General features: G+C 42.6%; 1 long non-coding RNA gene across 1 annotated transcript; it reads right to left on the bottom strand.

Moving 5' to 3' along the window:
* Positions 1-3,019: 3,019 nt before the first annotated feature.
* On the bottom strand, positions 3,020-7,320 carry LOC135549249 (uncharacterized). The gene is made up of 3 exons (XR_010456969.1): positions 7,226-7,320; positions 6,083-6,217; positions 3,020-3,230 (listed from the first exon to the last, which is right to left on the bottom strand). It is a non-coding gene; the product is annotated as an uncharacterized LOC135549249 (long non-coding RNA).
* Between the last annotated feature and the right edge of the window lie 589 nt (positions 7,321-7,909).

Below are 7,909 nucleotides of genomic sequence, written 5' to 3'. Positions count from 1 at the left end.
AAATGTTATGGGACGGTTGTATGCTAAATAAACATAGGACGTTCACGCTCTAACCAACCTCTAAGAAACATGGTTTTCAGAACGTTATGTGCTAGCTGGGGACCTATCAGCACAGAGACAGGGAACACGTTTTGCAAGCTGGGGCATTTGCCGCATACATAGTTTAGGTGACCCACTGGCTTGTAAAACAAGCAGACCCTCTGTGTTTGACCTCATGTCAGGTCAGAGCCAGTTACCAGGATACCGCTGGTTAAAAGCAGGGTGTAGGGGATAGATCAGCCTTATACAGCAGGGGCAATGTGATTGGTAACACCGACCACAAACTCGCCCAATCAACGCACCTTTGTCTGCAGAGAGCCAATCCAGGACTGGTTTATGATTTCGACAGTAGGAGTTGGTAGAAGTGGAGCTTTGGAGCCCTGCAGAGTAACAGCCCCTCTAAGACTGTAACTAGGCATCCTCTGCACCAGGAGACAGACAGGTAGTAGTCCCCCTAAGACTGTAACTAGACATCCCCTGCACCAGGAGACAGACAGGTAGCAGTCCCTCTAAGACTGTAACTAGTCATCCCCTGCACCAGGAGACAGACAGGTAGCAGTCCCTCTAAGACTGTAACTAGGCATCCTCTGCACCAGGAGACAGACAGGTAGTAGTCCCCCTAAGACTGTAACTAGGCATCCTCTGCACCAGGAGACAGACAGGTAGCAGTCCCCCTAAGACTGTAACTAGGCATCCCCTGCACCAGGAGACAGACAGACAGGTAACAGTCCCTCTAAGACTGTAACTAGGCATCCCCTGCACCAGGAGACAGACAGGTAGCAGTCCCCCTAAGACTGTAACTAGGCATCCCCTGCACCAGGAGACAGACAGACAGGTAACAGTCCCTCTAAGACTGTAACTAGGCATCCCCTGCACCAGGAGACAGACAGACAGGTAACAGTCCCTCTAAGACTGTAACTAGGCATCCCCTGCACCAGGAGACAGACAGACAGGTAGCAGTCCCTCTAAGACTGTAACTAGGCATCCCCTGCACCAGGAGACAGACAGACAGACAGGTAACAGTCCCTCTAAGACTGTAACTAGGCATCCCCTGCACCAGGAGACAGACAGACAGACAGACAGGTAACAGTCCCTCTAAGACTGTAACTAGTCATCCCCTGCACCAGGAGACAGACAGACAGGTAACAGTCCCTCTAAGACTGTAACTAGTCATCCCCTGCACCAGGAGACAGACAGACAGGTAACAGTCCCTCTAAGACTGTAACTAGTCATCCCCTGCACCAGGAGACAGACAGACAGGTAACAGTCCCTCTAAGTAACCCTGTGTAAGAGCATTATACATCAATCAGGTAAGGGATTGAAAACCCGGCCCCCATAGAAACAAGCTATTAAAGGAAGCAGAAGTTTTCATGACAAAAAAAAAAGGATTTGGGCTAAAGCATCAATTGACGTTCTGTATGTTCATAGATGAGAACCTGTACATATGCAGCAATTCTATCTCCCATTAAATATTAAGATCTCAACAACACGGTTCTTCAAATTGTTTTTAAAAACATTCGATGAGACAAAAAATAAATAATCAAATAAATAAACAAATAAATAACATAAGAAATAGATAAGTAATTGGAATAAATAACTGAACAAATAGCTGTGGATAAAAGATAGACCCACATGATCGCATGGATGCTTTTGCAGAAAATGTCTTTAGAAAGAGCATCTTTACAGAGCGACTTCACATCACTGGTCATTGAGCAAGAGATGTGAACATAAGAAATAGTGGAATAAGGAAGAGAGGAAAAGGTACATGATAATCAAACATCTGTCCCTTGTTTTTTTTTGCCTCTGTGTGTGATTACAGGTCAGGAATGTCAGGGCCACGTTCGGTAACCAAAAATGTTCTCAATCGTTTCAGATAGAAATACCACAAATAGGGCCGACGTGATTCCTTATTCTACATCTCAGAGATCCATGTTTGTTCTACATAGCATACTTCTATCTGAATGTGCCCCAAATCAGAATAGGGGGCAGGGACAGATGCACCCTGGGACCTGTAGTCCTGTAGTGGCAGGGGCAGGGACAGATGCACCCTGGGACCTGTAGTACTGCACCCTGGGACCTGTAGTACTGTAGTGGCAGGGGCAGGGACAGATGCACCCTGGGACCTGTTGTACTGCACCCTGGGACCTGTAGTACTGTAGTGGCAGGGACAGGGACAGATGCACCCTGGGACCTGTAGTCCTGTAGTGGCAGGGGCAGGGACAGATGCACCCTGGGACCTGTAGTACTGTCGTGGCAGGGGCAGATGCACCAGTCTTCCTCCTTTCTGTTGCATCATCATGCGAAGTCACCATCAAATAACAAGCCTCTTCAAAAAAATCACATAGAATATACAGTGCATAGTTTACAAGCCAGAACGTACAGTTTAGAATCATCTATACATCCTGATACATCAGTTCCCTTCTGCATGCTAAATCGTCAGCCATCTTTTCTTTTGTTCTTTATCGCATCTGTGTTGATCTCTCTGGTTCCTAAGCATAAGTGTCTTTGGGGAAATTACGTCATGACATTGGAGGAAGAATTGCCCATTGCTGTTTGATTTAATTTCTTTCTCTCACTTGTATCTCTTCTTTTCATCTTCTTTGACAAACTCCGTGGAAGTGTCCCAATGCTGGAATTTTTTTGGGGGGGTTTTACTTTTGCTATGCAGAAACATATAGAGAAAGTGCTTACATAATTGTTCTTCATCAATTATTTTCTAAAAGCATGATCTGAATATTTTTAATTTTAAATTAGTGCCTGTGTGAAGACAAATCGATATTTCAGATCCAAGGCTCTGGTTAACGGTGGTATACAGAGATGGAGACTGAGGATGGTATAAAAAACAGAGAAGGTCTGACCCTGTGTTTGGACCAATCAGGGACACGTAACATGATTTATCTCCCTCCCCTCTCTCTCCCCTCAATATCTCCTGCTGTTCTCCCCTATCTCTCTCTTCCCCCCCCCAACTGTCCCTCTCTCTGTCTCTCTCTCATCAGAAGCCGGGGCTTTCATAGCTGCTGCGACTGTAGTTGCTGTGGCTCCTGGGGCTGCGTGAGTGGCTGTGACTCCTGGTGCGGCTGTGACTGCAGCTGTAGCTGCGGCTGCGACTCCTCCCTGAATGGGAGGGGCTTGACATGGAACTGGAGGAGGAAGGGCTGGGGCGGTAGTACGGGATAGGCCGCTTCCGGGCGCTGAGGAGAGGAGAGGGTAGAAGATTAGACCGTATATAAAGCTCTTGTAGGAGTTAGTTAGTGTGAGGAGAACCAGCACATTGACAGCTGACCAGAGAGCGTGTTTTCTTGTCTCTGTTTCAGTATGGTCCAGTAGGAATGCTGTAAGATTTGCAACATAATCCATTTTTGAAATACTCTCAGAATTTAAATATCAAATGTATTTAAAAAAATATGTATAAATAATCCATGTACTGTACCAGGTCAAATCTATAACATGTTTGAATCTTCATAAAAGTTTAATAAAAAATAAAAAATAAGGCACTTGGTCAGCTGTCATCAAAAGCAGACCAGAGAAATAGGCATACTGTAGTTATTATTGTATTTATTACTGTAGTTATTACTGTGGTTGTTACTGTAGTTATCGTTGTATTTATTACTATAGTTATTCTGTGGTTGTTACTGTAGTTATTATTGTATTTATTACTGTAGTTATTACTGTAGTTATTATTGTATTTGTTACTGTGTTTATTACTGTGGTTGTTTCTATGGTTATTATTGTGTTTATTACTGTGGTTGTTACTGTAGTTATTACTGTAGTTATTATTGTGGTTGTTACTGTAGTTATTATTGTATTTATTACTATAGTTATTACTGTGGTTGTTTCTGTAGTTATTACTATAGTTATTACTGTGGTTGTTTCTGAAGTTATTACTATAGTTATTACTGTGGTTGTTTCTGTAGTTATCATTGTATTTATTACTATAGTTATTACTGTGGTTGTTACTGTAGTTATTACTGTAGTTATTATTGTGGTTATTACTGTAGTTATTATTGTATTTATTACTATAGTTATTACTGTGGTTGTTTCTGTAGTTATTACTGTGGTTGTTACTGTAGTTATTACTGTGGTTGTTACTGTAGTTATTACTGTAGTTATTATTGTGTTTATTACTGTGGTTGTTTCTGTAGTTATTATTGTATTTATTACTGTAGTTGTTACTGTAGTTATTATTGTGTTTATTACTGTGGTTGTTTCTGTAGTTATTATTGTGTTTATTACTGTGGTTGTTACTGTAGTTATTATTGTATTTATTACTGTAGTTGTTACTGTAGTTATTACTGTGGTTGTTTCTGTAGTTATTATTGTATTTATTACTGTAGTTGTTACTATGGTTATTATTGTGTTTATTACTGTGGTTGTTTCTGTAGTTATTATTGTGTTTATTACTGTGGTTGTTACTGTAGTTATTATTGTATTTATTACTGTAGTTGTTACTGTAGTTATTACTGTGGTTGTTTCTGTAGTTATTATTGTGTTTATTACTGTGGTTGTTACTGTAGTTATTATTGTATTTATTACTGTAGTTGTTACTGTAGTTATTACTGTGGTTGTTTCTGTAGTTATTATTGTATTTATTACTGTAGTTGTTACTATGGTTATTATTGTGTTTATTACTGTGGTTGTTTCTGTAGTTATTATTGTGTTTATTACTGTGGTTGTTACTGTAGTTATTATTGTATTTATTACTGTAGTTGTTACTGTAGTTATTACTGTGGTTGTTTCTGTAGTTATTATTGTATTTATTACTGTGGTTGTTACTATGGTTATTAGGTGGTACAGTCAGATTGAGAGGTGCTGAAAGAGAGCAGATGCATATGTTAGTTAGTAGGCATCCGCACACACACACACACACACACACACACACACACACACACACACACACACACACACACACACACACACACACACACACACACACACACACACACACACACACACACACACACACACACACACACACACACACACACACTTCAATGGGTTAAAAGCGCTGAGATTGCCTTGTTAGTGGACATCCTCAAGGTGCAACCTTAAGTGACACTTGCAGAAGTTGAGACGTTTGAGAGGTTGCTGCTGGTAAGTTAAGAGCTGTTAGCCACACAACAAGGACAGGAAGATTATATGAAGGTTTTAGCCATCAACCACAAATCAGGTGACTTAACGATCTAGGAACGACGTCAGCTCTATCAAGGTGCTTCTGCTACTGAATGAGAATTCACTGGAAACATCTCAAAATCATGTCTGTAGATCCACAATTTGGGACAACGGCCAAGTTCAAGGAAGACATTACTGACCAAGATGAAGGCCTTGATAGCACCTTCATCAAAAAACACCTGTGTTAATAACATTAGTGGATATCTGACCGTTTCTCTAGTGCTTGTGTGAGTTTATTCAAAGCGGCTTTACAAAAAGAAAAGAGGATAGAAAGAAAGGGAGAGACTCGAGGGAAAGGAGAGGCAGCAGTGTTACTCTTGGGAAGTTTGTTCTGTTGGTTAGCTGCTTCACCAGACTTCAGACAGGAGGAACTAGGAGAGTCCTGCTGCACGGCAACTGTTACCACAGTAACCTAGCCTGCAGCTCAGCAGCATTCTGTTGTCTTGGCTTCCGGGGGACTCTTCCTTCGTACAGAATTGACAGAGGAGTGACAGAACCAGCATTTTATCGAAAAGCACTCCACACATATTCTGGGAAATACAATTGAATCATATTATTGCTGATGTGTGTCATCGCTCAGTTGTGACAAATCCCGTCTGTAATAAAAGTTGTACACTTCTATAATATAAATGCATTTCACCTGAAATAATATAACATTTTTAGTTCCACTTAATTAAGGATAAAACACACACTATGTACATGAAATAACCCCACATTTACAGTAATTAGTACTCACAATCAAATTGTTGAGAAAAACCAAAGAAAAGCTGACCGAGGGAGAAACCTTGACAATCTCTCCCGTAGATGTCAGTGTTACACTTTTATTCTGCTTTCACTGAGGGAGCGTGGCTAGATACTGTAGATCTTCTGTTACCTGGTGATCCTGCGAGCCTCCATGAAGCTGGGAGAGTCTCGTCTCCTTTTCCTGATGGGAGAGTAGCTCCTGGAACGACGACGAGCATGGTCAGCGTCAGAGTGGTGAGGACTATCTCTGTCCTTAGCGGAAAAGCTGAAAAATACACAGAAATTGTCATGTGTACTGGACAGGCAAAACAAACAACAAAATGTATGAAAAAATTAATGTTTGTGTCAAAATAAAATCACTGGGGAGCTAAACTAAACTACAAAAGTTTCTAGTAGACCTAAAAACCAAGAGGGTTAATCTGGCCTTCCAGGTAGGTTAACCATCATTCACAGACTAGTAAGTCTCCTTCCTCATGGTGGTACAGGGGTTCTTCCTTCTTCCTCCGCGACCATTTGTGGAAGATGGTGGCAGATTGTGGTAAATTGCGTCATTCTGGCAACAATGGCTGACACTTAAGTAATGCAGCAAGTCACAACGTTTACAGGAAGAACCATTGTAGGTTAACTGTCATCCACAGACTAGTAAGTCACCCTTCCTCTTGGTGGTAGGTTAACTATCATCCACAGACTAGTAAGTCACCCTTCCTCTTGGTGGTAGGTTAACTATCATCCACAGACTAGTAAGTCACCCTTCCTCTTGGTGGTAGGTTAACTATCATCCCACAGACTAGTAAGTCACCCTTCCTCTTGGTGGTAGGTTAACTATCATCCACAGACTAGTAAGTAACCCTTCCTCTTGGTGGTAGGTTAACTGTCATCCACAGACTAGTAAGTCACCCTTCCTCTTGGTGGTAGGTTAACTATCATCCACAGACTAGTAAGTACCCTTCCTCTTGGTGGTAGGTTAACTATCATCCACAGACTAGTAAGTCACCCTTCCTCTTGGTGGTAGGTTAACTATCATCCACAGACTAGTAAGTCACCCTTCCTCTTGGTGGTAGGTTAACTATCATCCACAGACTAGTAAGTCACCCTTCCTCTTGGTGGTAGGTTAACTATCATCCACAGACTAGTAAGTCACCCTTCCTCTTGGTGGTAGGTTAACTATCATCCACAGACTAGTAAGTCACCCTTCCTCTTGGTGGTGGTTAACTCTAGGTTAACCCTTCCTCTTGGTGGTAGGTTAACTCTCAGCCACAGACTAGTAAGTCACCTGGAATTGTTCTGTCTGGCATGGACGTGGAGGGACTTGGCCTTGCTGGGGCCTCTCTCTCTGGAGGCAGAGCATGATGAGGACCGTCCTGAGCTCCAGGAGCTGCTGCGCTGCCGGACCCGACACCGCCCCGCCCCCGAGACTCACTCTTCTTGGTGCTTGACCCAGACGCATGGTGGTGCCGCCCTGGGGATGCAGACAGCCTCTGGTGATGGGCCTGTCCCTGACCCCCACGGCGGTGACGCTTGGAAGAGTGGGATCTTTTAGTCCTGGAGGTAGATGGGTAACAAGTATCATTTGATTAGTGGTAACAGAGAAAAGATGGCGGTCATGGTGGATAACTTTAGTAGGTTTTAATTATTTGTATTTTTTATTTAACCTTTATTTTACTTGTCAAGTCATTAAGAACAAATTCTTATTTAACAATATAAGGGACGAATGAGTCACTGATGTGATCTTCCTGTCTGGGTTGACACCCCCCCTTGGGTTGTGCCGTGGCGGAGATCTTTGTGGGCTATACTCGGCCTTGTCTCAGGATGGTAAGTTGGTGGTTGAAGATATCCCTCTAGTGGTGTGGGGGCTGTGCTTTGGCCGGGGGTGTCATCAGATGGGGCCACAGTGTCTCCTGATCCCTCCTGTCTCAGCCTCCAGTATTTATGCTGCAGTAGTTTATGTGTCGGGGGG

The sequence above is a fragment of the Oncorhynchus masou genome, chromosome 12, assembly GCF_036934945.1.
Source record: "Oncorhynchus masou masou isolate Uvic2021 chromosome 12, UVic_Omas_1.1, whole genome shotgun sequence".
In the NCBI taxonomy this organism is placed as follows: Eukaryota; Metazoa; Chordata; class Actinopteri; order Salmoniformes; family Salmonidae; genus Oncorhynchus; species Oncorhynchus masou.
This window is presented reverse-complemented; position numbering and strand designations above follow the sequence as displayed.